This window comes from Monodon monoceros, unplaced genomic scaffold (assembly GCF_005190385.1).
Source record: "Monodon monoceros isolate NGI ecotype Baffin Bay Population unplaced genomic scaffold, NGI_Narwhal_1 Super_Scaffold_12, whole genome shotgun sequence".
NCBI classification, from domain to species: domain Eukaryota; kingdom Metazoa; phylum Chordata; class Mammalia; order Artiodactyla; family Monodontidae; genus Monodon; species Monodon monoceros.
Genome location: NW_021703768.1, coordinates 153,807,864 through 153,824,185, shown reverse-complemented (window position 1 = coordinate 153,824,185; position 16,322 = coordinate 153,807,864). Strand labels below are relative to the sequence as shown.

At 49.1% G+C, this 16,322-nt stretch overlaps 1 protein-coding gene across 1 annotated transcript in view; it reads right to left on the bottom strand.

Moving 5' to 3' along the window:
- Positions 1–16,322, bottom strand: part of ADAMTS2 (ADAM metallopeptidase with thrombospondin type 1 motif 2) — a 245,317-nt gene that overhangs the window by 52,837 nt on the left and 176,158 nt on the right. The window lies entirely within an intron of this gene.

The following is a 16,322-nucleotide window of genomic DNA, read 5'->3' as shown; positions in this document are numbered from 1 at the left end:
TGGTGCTTGAGTATGGACCCCACTGGGCTTCGGATTGCCAGCCCAAGTCCCGATCAGAGGGTGATCACAAAGGCCACTGATGACCACTTGATCAAGGATGGCCGCAGAGCCCCCACTGGAGTGGGACTCCCCCAGCTCCACAAAGCCCAAAACCAGTTCAGAGCCTTGTTAGTCCATCTCCAACAAAAGGGCCTTGTTTCCCTCAGGGCCATGTCTCTCAGCCCAAACATCAGGGGATTGTTCCCCTGCTAGATTGCAGCTACTTTTGCCTGGGCTCTTCTGACAACAGCAGCCCAGTCCCCCTTTGGTAAAATATCCTCTCTGTTAATCTGGGTCTGACCCTAGGCTCAGGCCCAGCCAACACCACCCTGCACCTTCCCAGCAAAGGATGGTTGGGGCCAAGGAGTTGGAAAGGTGTGAGACTGCGAGCCTGGAGCTGCCACTAGGGGAGGAGACCCCAGGGGAGGAAGAAGCCAGCATAGATAGAGCAGGGCCTGGGGTGGAGAGAGGTCAATTCCTGGTATCTTCACACAACCACCTGGCTCCCCCAGGCCTGAGGCCAGCCTACCCCAGGCCTGTTTGTTATCTATTGCCACAAAATGAGTTACTTCCAAACTTTATGGTCTGAAAAACCTCAAACACTTATCTCATGGTTTCCGGGTTAGGAATCCAAAGGCAATCTAGTAGGGTCTTCTGGCTCAAGGTCTCCCGTGAGAGTGCTGGCAGCTGAGACTGGGGCTGCAATGTCATCCGAAGGCTCCCCTGGGGAAGACCCACTCCCACATTCACTCACGTGGTTACTGGCAGGATCCAGTTCCTCACGGACACATGGACCTCACCACAGAGCAGTCACACGGGGCAGCTTGCTCCCCCCAGCACGAGTGACCCAAGAGATAGCATTGATAGGGCACATCCAAGACAGAGGTCTCAGTCCATTTAGATGCAAATCTCAGTCCTGCCCAAACCCACAGGGAGGGGACCACACCGGGGAGTGAATACCAAGATGTGGGCTCACCAGGGGCCATTCTAGAAGATGTCTGCAGCAGATATGTGTCTCACATATTGTGTGTCAGGAAATTCCTCCCATGAAAGTCAATTTGAGTTGTGTTGTTGTCACTTGCAGCTGAAAGAGCATGAGCAGGGGACTTCCTCCTTGGAGAATCGTGGGAAGCTCAGTCAAGGGCACTGGCTGGCAAAGGAAAGCCAGTGGCTGTTCTCCAGGGTCCAGCTGGTATGTCCAACACCAGTGGGAGAGAAGCTCTGGTCACATCTTTGACAAGGAGTCAAGGGCCCAGTCAGAAAGACACACTGTGTCAGGGCCAGAGAGCAGAAATAAGGCCATGGAGTTGGGGACAGAGGCAAAGGCTGAAACAGGGTGAGGACAAACAAGCTGGGGGCTCAGAGAGAGGCCTGACTGCTCAGTGGGTGGGCTCGTGGGAAGTGCTGGGTGGGTGTTGCAAACCCAAATGCCCACAGGCCAAGGCCGGTGATGTAAGTCAGTGAGGCAGTTTGGTTCTAAGGAAAAACGAGTCTGTCTTTTATTTGCCAGTTCAGAAGGGGTAAGGTTACAGAAGAGTATTTCCCTGTTATGGTAAAGAAGTTGGGGGGATAAGGAGTGGCGAGGACTGTGGCCAACCAAGGAGCCTACGCCCAGCTGAAGGGGCAACAACACTCAGCGCCAGCCCCATCGGCATGGCATGCAAGGACAGAGCCCAGGGCTGCCAGATCTCACTACTCAGGCCAATGTTCACATTTTACAAAGAAGCGTACCTCCTGGAAAACACTGACTCAAGTTAAAATAAGTTCTGTGGACAAAAGAAAACACATCTCTCAGGTCACCAGGTTGAGAACCCTGGAGAAAAGGCCTTAGCAGGTTGGACCCGACACTGGCACGCTGGCGAGCGCCTCTTGCCTCCCAGACACCAGGCTCCTGGGTTCAGCCCAGGTTCCCAGCCCCTCTCAGCAGCCACCGTGATCTCACTGCTGCGGCAGGATAGGATAATTTATTGAAATATTGATTTGCGTTTTGTTCTTGCCTCGTCTTCCTTCCTCCACTCCAAAAAACAGCCTGCCACTTCCATTCTCCAGCCCCATGGGGGTTTGCATTGCAGGGTCCAGAGCAGAAGTTGTCTGGGACCCCCTCCTGGCTTTTGGGTTCTGAGGAGACTCCCCAAGAGGAGGGGCAGAGAGAAGGGCTTGGAGGGGCTACACCAGGACGAGGTGGCCCTGGGGAGGCAGGTCACAGAAAACAATGGCCACGCGCTGGGCCCTGGGAACCTGCAGCCTAGACAGGACCCTGAGACATGGAGGAGGAGGGTGATGTCAGTGTTCCGGCATCCAAGGTGCAGAGCTGCTTACTTCCTATTTCTCTGCTAATGTCCCAACTTTCTCAAGGATCTGACCCATCTCAGATGGCCACCAAGGAGCTAAGGGCTGGGATCCTCATAGGGTCTGGAGAGTTCAGGAGGGCGCAGTGTGCCTTGTGCTCTGTGGCAGGTGCCAGACGCATGTGCACTTTAGAAAGAGCTCTCTGAGTCAGTGAGGAGGGAGGGGGGAGGGGAGGGGGACATTTGCTGAGATGGATGGGGGTGTTGTCTGGTGTAATGTCTCAGCAGTCAGGACCACGGGGTGGCAGGAGATGAGCAAGAGAGGTGTCGCCTGGTAAGAGAGGGAGGATGGTTTCTGGCAGTGGGACTTGCAGAGGAGGCATGGGGAGAGGACCACACACTCGCAGGGAAAGGTGGGGTCTGCAGCACGCCGGGACACAGGCCATGGATCATCCTTTTGGGCCCAGCTTGTTTGCTCGGTAAAAGTTCAGCAGTTTTCCTTTGGGGAGCTCTCCTGCTTCTCGGGGTGCAGCTCCTGGGGGAACAGTCCAGAGCCAGCCTGGGACTCAGGTTAGGTCAGTAGAACTGAGGTTCAAAAGAACGAAAAAACGGCTGAAGCAGGCTTGCCTAGTGGCAGCCTCCAAACAACCACCCACGAGCTTCTAGGCAGAAGCCAGCACCCCAGGCTCAGCCTTTCCTCTACCTACTTCTCCTACTTCCTGAGAGCTGCCAGCCTTCCCATAGGTTCCGCCTGCCTTGAAGGGCTCCTCACAGACAGAGATGTCCAGGCAGAGGGCCCAGGAGGGAGGTCTGGGCACCCACGAGGGTCACCTGGGCTCTAGTGGGATCTCCCCATACTCTTCTGCCACCTGGCCCACATCCACAGCCCTCAGACGCCTCCACCCCGTGCCTTTGCTATGTATCACACAGCACGTGAGCTGTAGTCCTCATCTGAGCGAGGAAAGGAGACGTGTCTATTTCTCCTTCAGAAGTGATGGAGAGAGGCTGAGAGAGCTGCTATTGCAGTTAAGATTCTCACACCCAGCTCACTGGAGTCACCTGCATCCTCCTGGCCCCAAAGTCGTCTATCTGCTCCTTTTTGCATTGGCTTCTCTGCCTGTTCCCACCTGTGCTGGGCTGAGGACTGCACAGAGGGCCATGGTGTTCCAGGGGGCAGCACCCCAGGCCCAGTAAGGGGGTGGCCCCAGAACCGGTCGGGATCTCACAGACCAGCCTCCCTCCTCCCGAGGGAGCCAAGGGTGCCAGCTGTCCATAGTGCATGGAACTGTTTTTATAGTACACAGGGCATTTATGCACCCTGGGGCTGGGTGGTAACAGTGGGCTCTGCGTTCACACGTATCATCTAATTTAAAATGTATAATTGCCTTAAGATATAGATGCTGTTATTGACCTATTCTCCGGATGAGAAACCGTGTCTCAGACAACTGAAGTAACTCACCCCAAGTCCTACCGCTAGAAAGAGGCGGAGGTGGGCCTGGAAGCCACGCCACCTCTGAAGGTGTTCTGTCTGCAGGGCCATCTCCCCTAGGCAGGCGGGACAAGAAAGGAAGGGCGAGAGCCAAGGTGGCCACCAGGTGGCGCTGCTGCCGCAGGAACAGCAGCGCGGGGCCTCAGCCGGTGGGACGCCTGGATCCCAGGGCTCTGCTCTGAGACGCCAGGGCACCGGTTCAAGGGGGACCACGGAAGCCCCTGACAGCCTCTGTGGTCCCACATTAAACAAATCAGTTAAGACCTGAGCAGAAAGTTCTGTTCTCATCACTGCTCTCTGACATTTCCATTGTTTGCTCCAGAATGAGCTGAATTACAGTATTTATGCTCTTACCTCCCTCAGTCAAGGAGACAGGAGAAAAGTGGGACCAGCAGCCTGGAGGCTCTGCAGGCTTGGGGGCATATCAGGGAGCCCCTCAGACCACAAACCCTGCCCACCAGGGCACCTGCAAGTGACAGGTGGGGCTCACCTGGGCAGCTCAGGGCCCTGGGGTTGGAGGCCTGCTCATCTGTCAACTGCCCTGTGTTCTTGGACAAGTTAGTTACCTCACTGTCCTGGGCTTCCCATCTCCAAAGTGGGCACAACCGCAGCACCGAGCTGGGAGCTCAGGCGCTTCTGTCCATGGTGATCAGCACCCACAATGTTCTTTGTCTCTGCCCCTTGGCTCATGTCCCATGGATCCAGCTGAAGCCCACTGAAGCCTTCTCAACTGCCATGACCCCAGAGGGTCTCCTGCCCAATCCGCCCTCCCAAAGATGCACAAAACAGGACAGCGTGCACAGAGTGGAGTCCAGATCGGCTGGGTTCAAGAAAGCAGAGGTCCAAGAGGGAAGAGATATGGGAACATATGTATATGTATAACTGATTCACTTTGTTATAAAGCAGAAACTAACACAACATTGTAAAGCAATTATACCCCAATAAAGATGTTAAAAAAATAATAATAAAATAAAAATAAATTTAAAAATAAATAAATTAAGAAAAAAAAAAAGAAAGCAGAGGTCAATTCTCAACCTTGGCACTGCTGGTCCTTGGGGCCAGGTGATTCTCTGCGGTGGGGACTGTCCTGTGCACTGAAGGATGCTGAGCAGCATCTCAGCCTCTACCTGCTACATGCCACGAGCATCCCCAGGGTGGGGGACAGCAAAATGCCCTCTGTGGGGAGCATAGCCAAAGAGCCCGGAGCTCATGTTCCCCAGCCTGTGGAATAACAGCCCAGCAAAGCTGCTCACCGCTGTGTGACCTCGGTAGGCCACTCACCTGTCCTGGCAGGTGGGGCTGACGAGGTGACTGCCCCAGAGAGCTGCTGTGAGGGTGAAGTGTGTGACATCACATAAGGGGCTGCAGACAGGGTCTGAGCCAAAGAGGGCACTGCAGGCTGTGACTTGCATGAATACCCTTGTTCCTGTTGTCATTGCTAGTGTGCACTCCCCTTACAGGGGACACTAAGGCTCAGTGAGAGTAAATAGCTCACTGAAGGTCCCACAAGGATCAACAGGGCCAGAATTAACACCAAGCCCCAGGCTGGGTGCAGCACAGGCTCCCCCGAGGCTGGGGGTCTTCTCCGGGCAGCTCCAGCGGACAAGGCGGTGCCTGGAGCTCAAACCTCATGACAGGCATCTGCGACCCCAACACCAGTGAGGGCTGGAAGGCATGATCCTTATTTCTCTGCTCAGGACTCCCATATCATCAAGGAACATTCCAGACATCCTCCCAGAGGCTGGGAAGCTATTCCCAGAGAAAGCCAGCTCAGGACTCTTCACATGAACCTTCCCAGCTCAAGCCTATGGGGCACGTCTGGCCCTAATGCTTCCTGTTCTTCTCTGGACCATGGAGAGTCTGGCTCAGGAGGTGGGCCGCAATGACTGGGGGTGGGGGTGGGGGCTGGACACCATGCTTGGCCCCCATCTGATTGGGGGTTGGGACCCAGACTCTGGGGAAACCAGGGGCTGTCCCTGGGGTGTTCTGAATCCCCTACACTGCCCCTCACACAGTCAGGGAAGCGGAGGTCCACAGCAGGTAGGCAATGGCCCAGGACATGCAGTAAGCAGATGGTGGCACTGGGCCTTGAACACTGAGCCCTGCCCCAGCATTCTCTTCTCTTGCCTTCCCCTAAGAGACTCACAGTCAGACTTTCTCAGACCCTTCCCCTCCAACGCTGAAAAATTTCTAAGAGCATTCCATATTTTGTCTTGACCTGACAAGATACCTTATGTTCTTTGATTGTCCCCAAGTCTCTGATTTCCGTTTGCTTTGATTTTAATCATCTTAGGAAATATTTAAAATGAGAACAGTTCAGTAGCTTTGGTGCCTTCTCAAAAAAAAAAAATCAATTGAAAAGCCAGTTGCTATGCAACCCTCAAGTGTTGCCGGTGTTCTGCTCCCTGGCTGATGGCATATTGTATAAAATAAGATAATCTCTTTTCTTCTGCTGTGGTTTTTTTTTTTTTTTTTTAAGAAATGGAGAAAAACGTTGTTTTAGGCAAAACTTGAGATAACTCAGAGGCTTCTCATAAGCTGGAAGACAAACAACATGTCACTTGCACAAGTGCTACTGATTTTATCCCCACTGGAGCCTTGGCGAGGCCTGGGGACAGGCACAGGGGGAGCGGAGGGTACGGAAGCTGCTCTATTTCCATCACAGCTTGGAATAAATAACAGCATCTGAATACCGGGCCACTTTCTGCCCCAAGCCTGGGTCTCGGCCTCACAGCCCCTAGAGCGCTTCCGGCCGGGCCTTGGGGGACACAGCTCAGGCCCCTCTCCTGGCAGGGCTCCTGGCTCCAGTCACCTCGGCCTTGCTATGCTTAAAGTCTTCCAGGGACAGGGCCTCACTCACTGACAGGAAATGCGTGGCTCCTTGAGGAGCAGCTCATCAGAATCCATCCTCTCCGTGAGCCAAACTGTACTCCCCAACCCCATCTAGAAGCCCCTCCTGGCTTTTCCTTGAACAAGCAGAGCTCATTCCATTTACGTGAATCCCAGCCAGGCAGTCTCCTGCTGGGTCACCCCATCCAGGGCACCCCACGGTGCTCACCACTCTGAAACAATCTTGTTTACTGCTGAGTTCATGGGGAGCTGGTGCTCCAGTCCTGGGAGCAGGCAGGCAGGTCCCAGGATCCACCTGCTCAGGAGGCATGCTTCCCACTTCCCTGAGGTCCCTCAGACACCTAAAAACAGGGCCTCATCCCCAGCACTGTGCCAAGTGGAGTCTGTGACCAGTGGACACAAACTTATCGCCCACAACGAGATAGGCACAAGCACAGAAATGGGAAACTTTTATAGCAGTTTGATGGAGTGATTTTATATCTGTGGAATTTAATAATAAAAAGTCGGGGCCGGTATTTTTTTGTGTGTGTGTGGTACGCGGGCCTCTCACTCTTGTGGCCTCTCCCATTGCGGAGCACGGGCTCCGGACGCGTAGGCTCAGCGGCCATGGCTCACGGGCCCAGCCGCTCCGCGGCATGTGGGATCTTCCCGGACCGGGGCACGAACCCGTGTCCCCTGCATCGGCAGGCGGACTCTCAACCACTGCGCCACCAGGGAAGCCCAGGGGCCGGTATTTTTGTATAATCTTGGTTTTTGTCACATTTCCCTTTTCTAGAAAATTCCTTTTAGATGTACTTACAGAAATATTGGTCCGTGATGCGACCTTTGGCTCTGAGGCGTTCTGTGTGTCTGGCTTGGCACCCTTGGCCCTGACAGCTACTCTCCATGGACTGTCATGTTCAGACTTATGGTCTGATTGCTCCAGGTCAGTGGAACAACCCCTCCTTTCTCACGGGGGTTGCTCCTGAGCCCACAGCCAAACACGCCGCACTGTCCCTAGGCTCCTATGCTCTGTGCAAGGCACAGAATGCTCCGTTCCAGAGACGATGGGCCAGCAGGTGGGGCCACAGTCCCTCTGCGTCCGGATATCTGTCTAGTGCCAGCCCTCCTGGATGTGGTTGGCCAGCCATGTCCTCCCAACTCTACTCTCCCCCTACCTGTGCTTCTGCAGTGTGTCCTCCCCAGAGAAAGTGAGATTCACACCCTGGACTCCACTCCCCACTCACAATCCTGCCACTTGCTGGAGGAGGACCAAGTCTGGCCCTATAACTTTCTGGAATCCCCCAGGACACAGAGGCCCTGATGGGCGCCAGCCTCCCCCATGGCTTCCCGAGAAGAGGTGGGGTGGGGAGGTGGGAGAAGCTGGGCAGAGTGTGGGGTGGGCTTTGCTACAAGATACTGGTCAGCCCCGCTGCCATCAGGGGCTGGGGGCCAGCAGAGGGGTGGCAGCATGTTGTCCTTCCCGGCCAGGCTTCAGGGGCTGGGGATGGATGTGGGGTTCTAACTCCACATCCTGGTACCTCTTTTATCTTGACACCTCTGAGGTCATCGGCAGAAGTCTAAGGCTGGTCTGCCGAGCCCTGCTGGAGTGCGGTGGGTGCAGCCTGGACTCGGTTCTGAAAGCACACATCCAGCTCCACATTCTCCCTTCCTGTCGCCTCACCATCATGGATTCCCAAACTCCTTCCCAGTGGGAAGTCATGAAGGCGAGGGAGGCGTTGGTCCCCCTGTGCCCTCTCACTTCTCACTGTATTGGTCCTAGTCTCATTGAAGCTGCTCCACTTGCCCAAGTGTGCTGTGGCCACCCGTCTTGTTGGCCATGGGCTCGAGGCAGCCCCATGGCCTGCCCTCCTCCCCATACTGTCCCCAGGAAGAGTAGGCCGTAGCCTCACAATGGGGTCCATGCCCGCTTCCCTTACCCTCACTCTGCCTATGGGGGACTCGGAAGGTACCAACATGGCTCACGCAAAGCAGAACCCCTCCCTACGAGGTGGAACATAAAGGACCAGACTGGTCATGGCCATGAGGGAGGTGCCTGCAACACCTGGGTAATACAGCCTCACCTGTAGGTAAGGCCACGTACTTGTGGCAGCCTGCATCCTCCCTCTGGCCAAGATGGCTCGCCCAAAGTTTCCACAGACACTCAGATGACAGAGTTCCCAGGCAGAAGAACACAGATCCCTCTCCAAGTGCCTCCAAGCCACCACAGAGAAGAGGTGCCAAGCAAAAGCATGAAGTCCTTTCTACATGCTCCTTCAAATCAGAAATAAAATGTTGGACATGACAGAGCCCTGTGGCATGCCACTGGAGACCCTTCCCCAGGTGCTAGCATTCAGTTAAACAGAATTACTTGGACTCTACCATTTTTAAATGATTTTTTAAAAATATAAACAAATTTTCCATAATTAAAAATGCACTATTTCAATTATAAAGGAAACATCCTTATCATGATAAATTAAGAAAATTCAGTAAAGTACAAAGAAAATAAAAATCCATCACCTACTACCCAGAGATAAGTACTATTCACGTCTGATGTATTCCTTGAGTCCCTTCTGTGTATATATTTGCAAACAAAATTGAGATCCTACTACTGTAAGCTTATATCCTTTTTTCCAAAAAGCAAACAAACTTGACTTAATGCTGTAACCATTTCCCCAAGCCCTTAAACATGCTTTGAAAATGGGATTTATTGGCAGTCTAATAATCTACCACATAGACATATTGTAATTTATTTAACTAGACCCCTATTGGCAGACAATTTAGATTGCTCCCAGTTGTTTACACTTAGAAATAAGGCCATGGCTTTTGTCTTGTTCCTAAAACTTCATCCACAGCTCTGTTAACTGCTTTGGAATAGAATCATAGAAACGAATGACTGGGGGCAAACATGAAGAACATTTTTAAGGGAAATGACAAACTGTCACATTTCCTTCCAGAAATGTGTACACATTTATACTCATACCAGGGGAGTGTACTGCTACATTCACCCAAGCCAGCAGTAAATCCCTCGTCTTAATCTTAACACAGCTGATGCTTTTAAAATGGTAAACTTTTATTTCTTTGATTAATAGTAAAGTTCAATGTTTTCTCTTTTTTTGCCATTTGTATTTTTTCTTCAGTTAATTGCTTATGTCCATTGCCAATTCTATTTTTCCTAGGGCTCTTCATATATTAGGATATCTTTTCCATATTGCAAATGCTTTTCCTGATTGTGGTTTGCCCTTTGTTTGTGTTTTTTGATGATTTTATATTTTAAGTATTCAAATATATCTATCTTTCTCTTTATAATCCCTTCTACTGTATTTATGCTTAGGAAGTCCTTGACAATGAATATTTTCTTCTTGATTTGTATGGTTTAACTAGTTGAATTTTATTGGCCTATGTTTATCATCTGATGTATTTAATTTGCTATATATGAAATTTATATTTATCATAGATTTATTTATAACACTTTATAACCATTCCATTTATATTTATCGCATGTTATTTATATGAGAGGTATTTTCAGAGCTATATATTTTATTCAGTTGATCTGTTAATGCTTATGCAAATATAGTATATTTTAATTATTTTTGCTTTACAAGGTGTTTGAAGTAAATCCTTTTTATTTGCTTGGCTTTCAAGGTTTTCCCAGCCATTCTTTTTTTTTTTTTCTTTTTAAATTTATTGATTTATTTTTATTTTTGGCTGCATTGGGTCTTCGTTGCTGTGCACAGGCTTTCTCTAGTTGCAGCGAGTGGGAGCTACTCTTAGTTGTGGTGTGCGGGCTTCTCACTGTGGTGGCCTCTCTTGTTGCGGAACACGGGCCCTAGGCGTGCGGGCTTCAGTAGTTGTGGCATGCGGGCTCAGTAGTTGTGGCTCGAGGGCTCTAGAGCACAGGCTCAGTAGTTGTGGCACACGGGCTTAGTTGCTCCGCAGCATGTGGGATCTTCCCAGACCAGGGCTCGAACCCATGTCCCCTGCATTGGCAGGTGGATTCTTAACCACTGTGCCACCAGGGAAGCCGCTCCCAGCCATTCTTGACTGTTTATGCTTCTAGATGAATCTTAGAATCATTCCATCAAGTTTCCAATTATTAATCTGGGAAAAGTCAACATCACTACTATACCCAGTGTTCCTGTAAGGAATAGCATATGTCTCTTCATTTATTTTTATTTTTTTCCTATCATTAACAATGTGCAATTTTCTTCTTATACGTAGGTCTTATAGCTGTCTTGTTAGGACTATTCCAGGTATTTTATGTTTTTGGTTACTATCATTAAGGGAACTTTTCTTTCCCTATTATCTTTACTACCAGGGCATTGTGGGTTCACACAGAAATTATTGGGTTTTGTGTAATTATCTTATATTTGGCCATGTCACTAAACTCCTTGGTTTTCTGATGGATTCTTTTAGGTTTTCCGGGCACATAATTATTAGCAAACAATTATAATTTTATCTGTTCTCCTCTGATACTGGTTTCATGTCATACGACATTGTCCAGAATTCCAAAACCTCAGTAACAAAGTTATGCGTCTCTTTCTTGTTGCCAATTTTACTGTAACTGTTTCATAAGAGCAGCATGTCCCAAAGCAAATTCTGTAGAATGTTGATTCCACGAGGAAAAGGGTTCTGTTGAGAAATAGTTTGGAGAAACCATGCATACTGATCCATCTCCTAGAGATTCACCCTGCACATTTTCATAGTAAAGTCTCTGAGAAATTTTGCTGTCAGGAATACCTGTTTTACTTTGTTTTATAAGCATTTCCCAGACTCATTTGACCATGGAACCCCTCTATTCTCCTGTGAAAACATCTATGAACATCCTGAGAATTAGCTATGCAGAACACTTTTAGGGACAATGTGCTTCTTTTTCTACCTTTAAATAAAATTTGGGTTGTCATGTTACCATCTGTTACTAGTTTCACAGATCTTTTAAAAACCATGAGATACCCTCTCAGTTCCTATGGAGCTGATCACACTCCTTGCCCTGCTGGTGCCTTCAGCAGAGCCCCCTGGGGCTCTTTCTCAGGTGCCCCCGACTCGGTGTGCTTCTCTGTGCACCCCCATCCATGCCTTTGCAAAACACGCTCATCTCTTCTCTCCAGGCTCCAGTTCCCCATGACAGCATCTCCCTGGCTATCTCCACTGGGATGGCACAAAGCACCTCAAACTCAGCACGTCTCCCCTGAGCTCACTGCCTTTCTTCCCCACATGCCACTTTCCCCCGGCTCCGTGCTCTCCATCTCAGGGGTCGGCATTATCATCTACCAGGTTGCCCAAGGCACGGACTCAGCGTCCCTCCACATTCACCCGCGTAGCACCCATCCGCTCCTGGTTTGGCCTCCTAAAGTTCTCTTTCATCTTCTCTCCTTTCTTCACCCTGTGGCCACGGTCCCAGGACAGCTCACTAAGGTCACTAAGGTCACTAAGGTCACTAAAGGGAGCTCACTAAGCTCCCTTTGATGCCTCCCACCCTCTCCTAAGCCACCGCTCCCTGTGCTGGTTCTTCCCCCTTTCACTCCCTCCCCATGGCTGAAAAGTCACTGCCTCCAGTCGCTTGCCCTAACCTCTAAATAAGATTGCCTGCCCCCCTTGCCCTGACCAAGTCCCTGAGCCCTCAGTTGTAACTGTTTCCTCATCTGCACCTCTGCTCTAGAGCAGCCCCTGAGGTCAGGGACCACGTCAGTGACACGGCACAGTGCTTGGCACAAAAAACCCTCAAAAAGTATTTGTTAGGGACTTCCCTAATGGTCCAGTGGCTAAGACTCTGTATTCCCAATGCAGGAGGCCTGGGTTCCATCCCTGGTTGGGGAACAAGATCCCACGTGCCTCAACTAAAGATCCCGCATGCCATAACTAAAGATCCCGCATGCCCAACTAAAGATCCCGTGTGCCCAACTAAAGATCCCACATGCCGTGCATGACCCTGCGCTAAGACCCAGCACAACCAAATAAATAAATAAATATTTTTTAAAAAATGTATTTGTTAGATGACGAGCTTTGTCATTAGGCAAATGGATGTGATGAATTATATGAACAGACTTTCTAATATTAAACAATCATCACATCCCTAGAATAAACCCTATTTTATCATGGTGAGAGTTTCTCTTTATGCATTATTGAATTAAATGCTTAAAGCCTCAGGAATTCTTACATCTATTTTTAGAAGTGAAACAGGTCTGTACTTTGTCTTAGATATGCTACCTTTGGCAGCTTTGTGTGTAGGAATCATGTTGGCTATAAAGATAAATTGGGTGGATTTCAGAACATATATATATATTCTGAAACACTTTATGTGGTATTGTTTTATCTTTGCTTAATAATTCCTTGCAAATGAATAAGAATAGACTGGCAAAAATATATTATCCGACTCTCTATTTAGAGGTAATTTTAAGATAACTTTGAAAACAGAGAAGAATTTGAGTTCCCACCATGGTTATGAGGCTTATTGTGGTATTTTCTACATTTTTTGGAGTCAGCTTTGAAATATTCCCATTTCCCCAGGAAACCCTTGTTTCCCAGGATTTCCAGGTCCCTGACGGAGGTTCTCAAAATCTCACCTTCAGGTTTTCTACCTGGTTTCTACCTGCCTGTGACACTTAAGGAACGAAGAATAAGAAGAAACAGCTTTGGGTGGGGGCAATTTAGCACAGAGCCTGCCAGGACGTAGTTAAAATAAACAAGGCCTTGTTCCATTGAGTAATCAACACTGGGAGAAGGAACCAGACAGTTTTTAGGTGAAATAAGAGCCAAAGCTTTGCCAGTGCTGGTAAGCAATTAACCATGCACAATTCTCCAATTTTTCTTTTTAGGGCTCAGACCACTTGGTGGCTCTCCTCCCCTTCCTACCCCACAACGTGAAGTTTCCCATGTCCCCTCTCCAGAGGTAGAAAGTGGGGAGGGAGGTTGGATATAATCATGCCCATCCCTCACACTACACACCTAAAAATTCCTCAGACCCTGGAGGATGCTAAGGGGGTCTCAGGCCAGGAAAGGAGGGACTGGTAGGACCCAGCCTGAGGAGGGGAAGGGATGGCGAACATGTTGATGGCTGCTCCAGTGGGGATGGACAAAGTCCCATGGGACGTTCCAAGGATGGAGGCTGGAACTGTGTCACTGGGCCTGGGCCACCCCAGCCTTCCCTGGCTGTGTACTGTGTCTGCATGCCCAGAGTGCACTGCCATGCCACAAACCTGCCTGCTTACATGCAGAAGAAGGTGTGCACACTCCTCCTCCATTGACCACCACTGGGTGTCAGAGTCGAGGGATGGGGAGAAGGCCCAGGTGGAGATCTCCCAACAGCTGCCTAGGGCAGCAACCTCCTCCAAAGCTTTCTCTTCAGCTGGGATAAGCATCCCGCTGTGGGTTGCATTATACACACTCTTTCTTTTAGTTTATGCTTCCTCTCTTTTCTTCTAGACTGAATATGCCAGAGATTTGCTTTTTCCAAGGCTCTCCTCTTGATTGATCCTATTGTTTCTTTCTATTTTCTAATGTATTGATTTCTGCTTTTTTCTGAACTATTTCCTTATTTTTACTTTCTTTAGGTTTTTGGTTTTGGCTGGTTGTTAACATCTGTTCTAACTTACCGAGCTGAATACAGGGTTAACTTGTTTTCATTCGCTCTGTGTGATCTTGGAAAGCACCTGCCTATGAATACAGCCTTGGTCACACCCCACAGGTTTTGATCTGTAGTACTCTTGTTTTCATTAGTTTTCCCAATAGTCTGCAACTGAGGGTCTAATATTATTCTTCCTAGGAGATTTTTTTTTTCAAAGAGACTGGATTTATTCTTTTTATATATCCCTTCTCTCCACCTAGTTTTAGAGCACCGAGTCAGAGAATAGCCCAAACTATTTTTGCTGTATAAAATTCACTAAGGGCTTCCCTGGTGGCACAGTGGTTGAGAGTCTGCCTGCTGATGCAGGGGACACGGGTTCGTGCCCCGGTCCGGGAAGATCCCACATGCCACGGAGTGGCTAGGCCTGTGAGCCATGGCCGCTGAGCCTGTGCGTCCAGAGCCTGTGCTCTGCAACGGGAGAGGCCACAACAGTGAGAGGCCCGTGTACCGCAAAAAAAAAATTAATTAATTAAAAAATAAAATAAAATAAATAAATAAAACTCACTAAAATTTTCTTTATGACCTAAAGTACTTCTGTAATTTTTAAGTGTTCTATGATTCCTCAAAAAGAAGGCACATTTTTCCATAGGACAAGGGGAAAAAATGATATAACTACTAATTTAACTTTATCCACTATATTACTTGAAACTCCTATGCCTTTTTTTTAACTTAATAAAATATTTTATTTACTCCAATATATCCAAAACATTATTTCATTAATATCAAATTATTAAGAAAGTATCTTACATCTTTCCTTTTTTTTTTTTTTTTGTACTAAGTCTTTGAAACCAGGCATATGTTTTATACTTACAGAACATCTCAGTTTGGACTAAGTACATTTCAAGTGCTCAGTAGCCACATGTGTCTAGTGCCTGCTGGACTGGACAGTGCAGCTCTAGACAGAAGAGATCAATGCAGGGATACTGTCTCTTAAAAATCATGAACATTTGTTATTGGCTATAAATGACTGAATAACTTATTAAAGAAGGCTTGAACTGAGAAGGCTTTTTTTTTTAAGCAACAAGGATACTGGAGGTAGGGGAAACTCCTATGCCTTTTAAAATGTGATCTGTTAAAGGTCTTGAAAAGGGTATGAAAGACTCCTGCAGTAAGGTTTTTGCAAATTTCTCCCTTGATCTGACAGTCCACTTTGGTACACTTTATGTTCTCCACGGGGCATGAAGGACCATGACTGCTATCCTCACTGTGTTCGCTTCCATCACTTTAGAGTGACACACTTCCCAGGGTAGGAAGAGTGGGCTCAAGGTCCACTGTTCCTGGAATTTGACCAGCCATAAAGTCCTTCATTGTCATTTCTGTACTGCAGGCCTTGTACATTGTGTGCAGTTCGATTTTATTTTGTGAGACTGAGATTCTCTCTCTTTGAGTAGAGGAGTTGACCCTTTGCATAATTCACAACTTTCTTTTTTTTTTTTTTTTTTTTGCAGTACGCGCGCCTCTCACTGTTGTGGCCTCTCCCGTTGCAGAGCACAGGCTCCAGATGCGCAGGCTCAGCGGCCATGGCTCACGGGCCCAGCCGCTCCACGGCATGTGGGATCTTCCCGGACCGGGGCACGAACCCGTGTCCCCTGCATCGGCAGGCAGGACCCTTCGCATAATTTACTATGCCTTATGTGCCTCATCTTATTATGACTTGACTTTCTTCATACTGCGTGGGGTCAGACCACGGACTCCAGAATTTGGCTGCCAGGGTGAGAAGCTGGACTCCTAAGGAGCCATATACCACTGGCTACTCATGCCACTGAGCTGCCTTAAACCTCAGTGTCCTTATCTGTGAAGTGGGATCCTCATAGCTCCACTTCCCCATCTGTCCTTGGACGAAGTGAGATAATTTCATGTAAAGTGTTCCCGAGCTGCCTGGCATAGGCACTTGCTCAGAACACACTGGCCAGCACCATGGGGCTCCTTCCTTCCTCACCAGTTCTCCTTTTAGGCACCCCCTTATTTTTCCATCTCAGGTCTTTGTGCCTGGGGGCTTTCTAATCCTGGTGCATAGACCCGTGCATGCTGCTAGGAAAGACGGTTCCAAGTT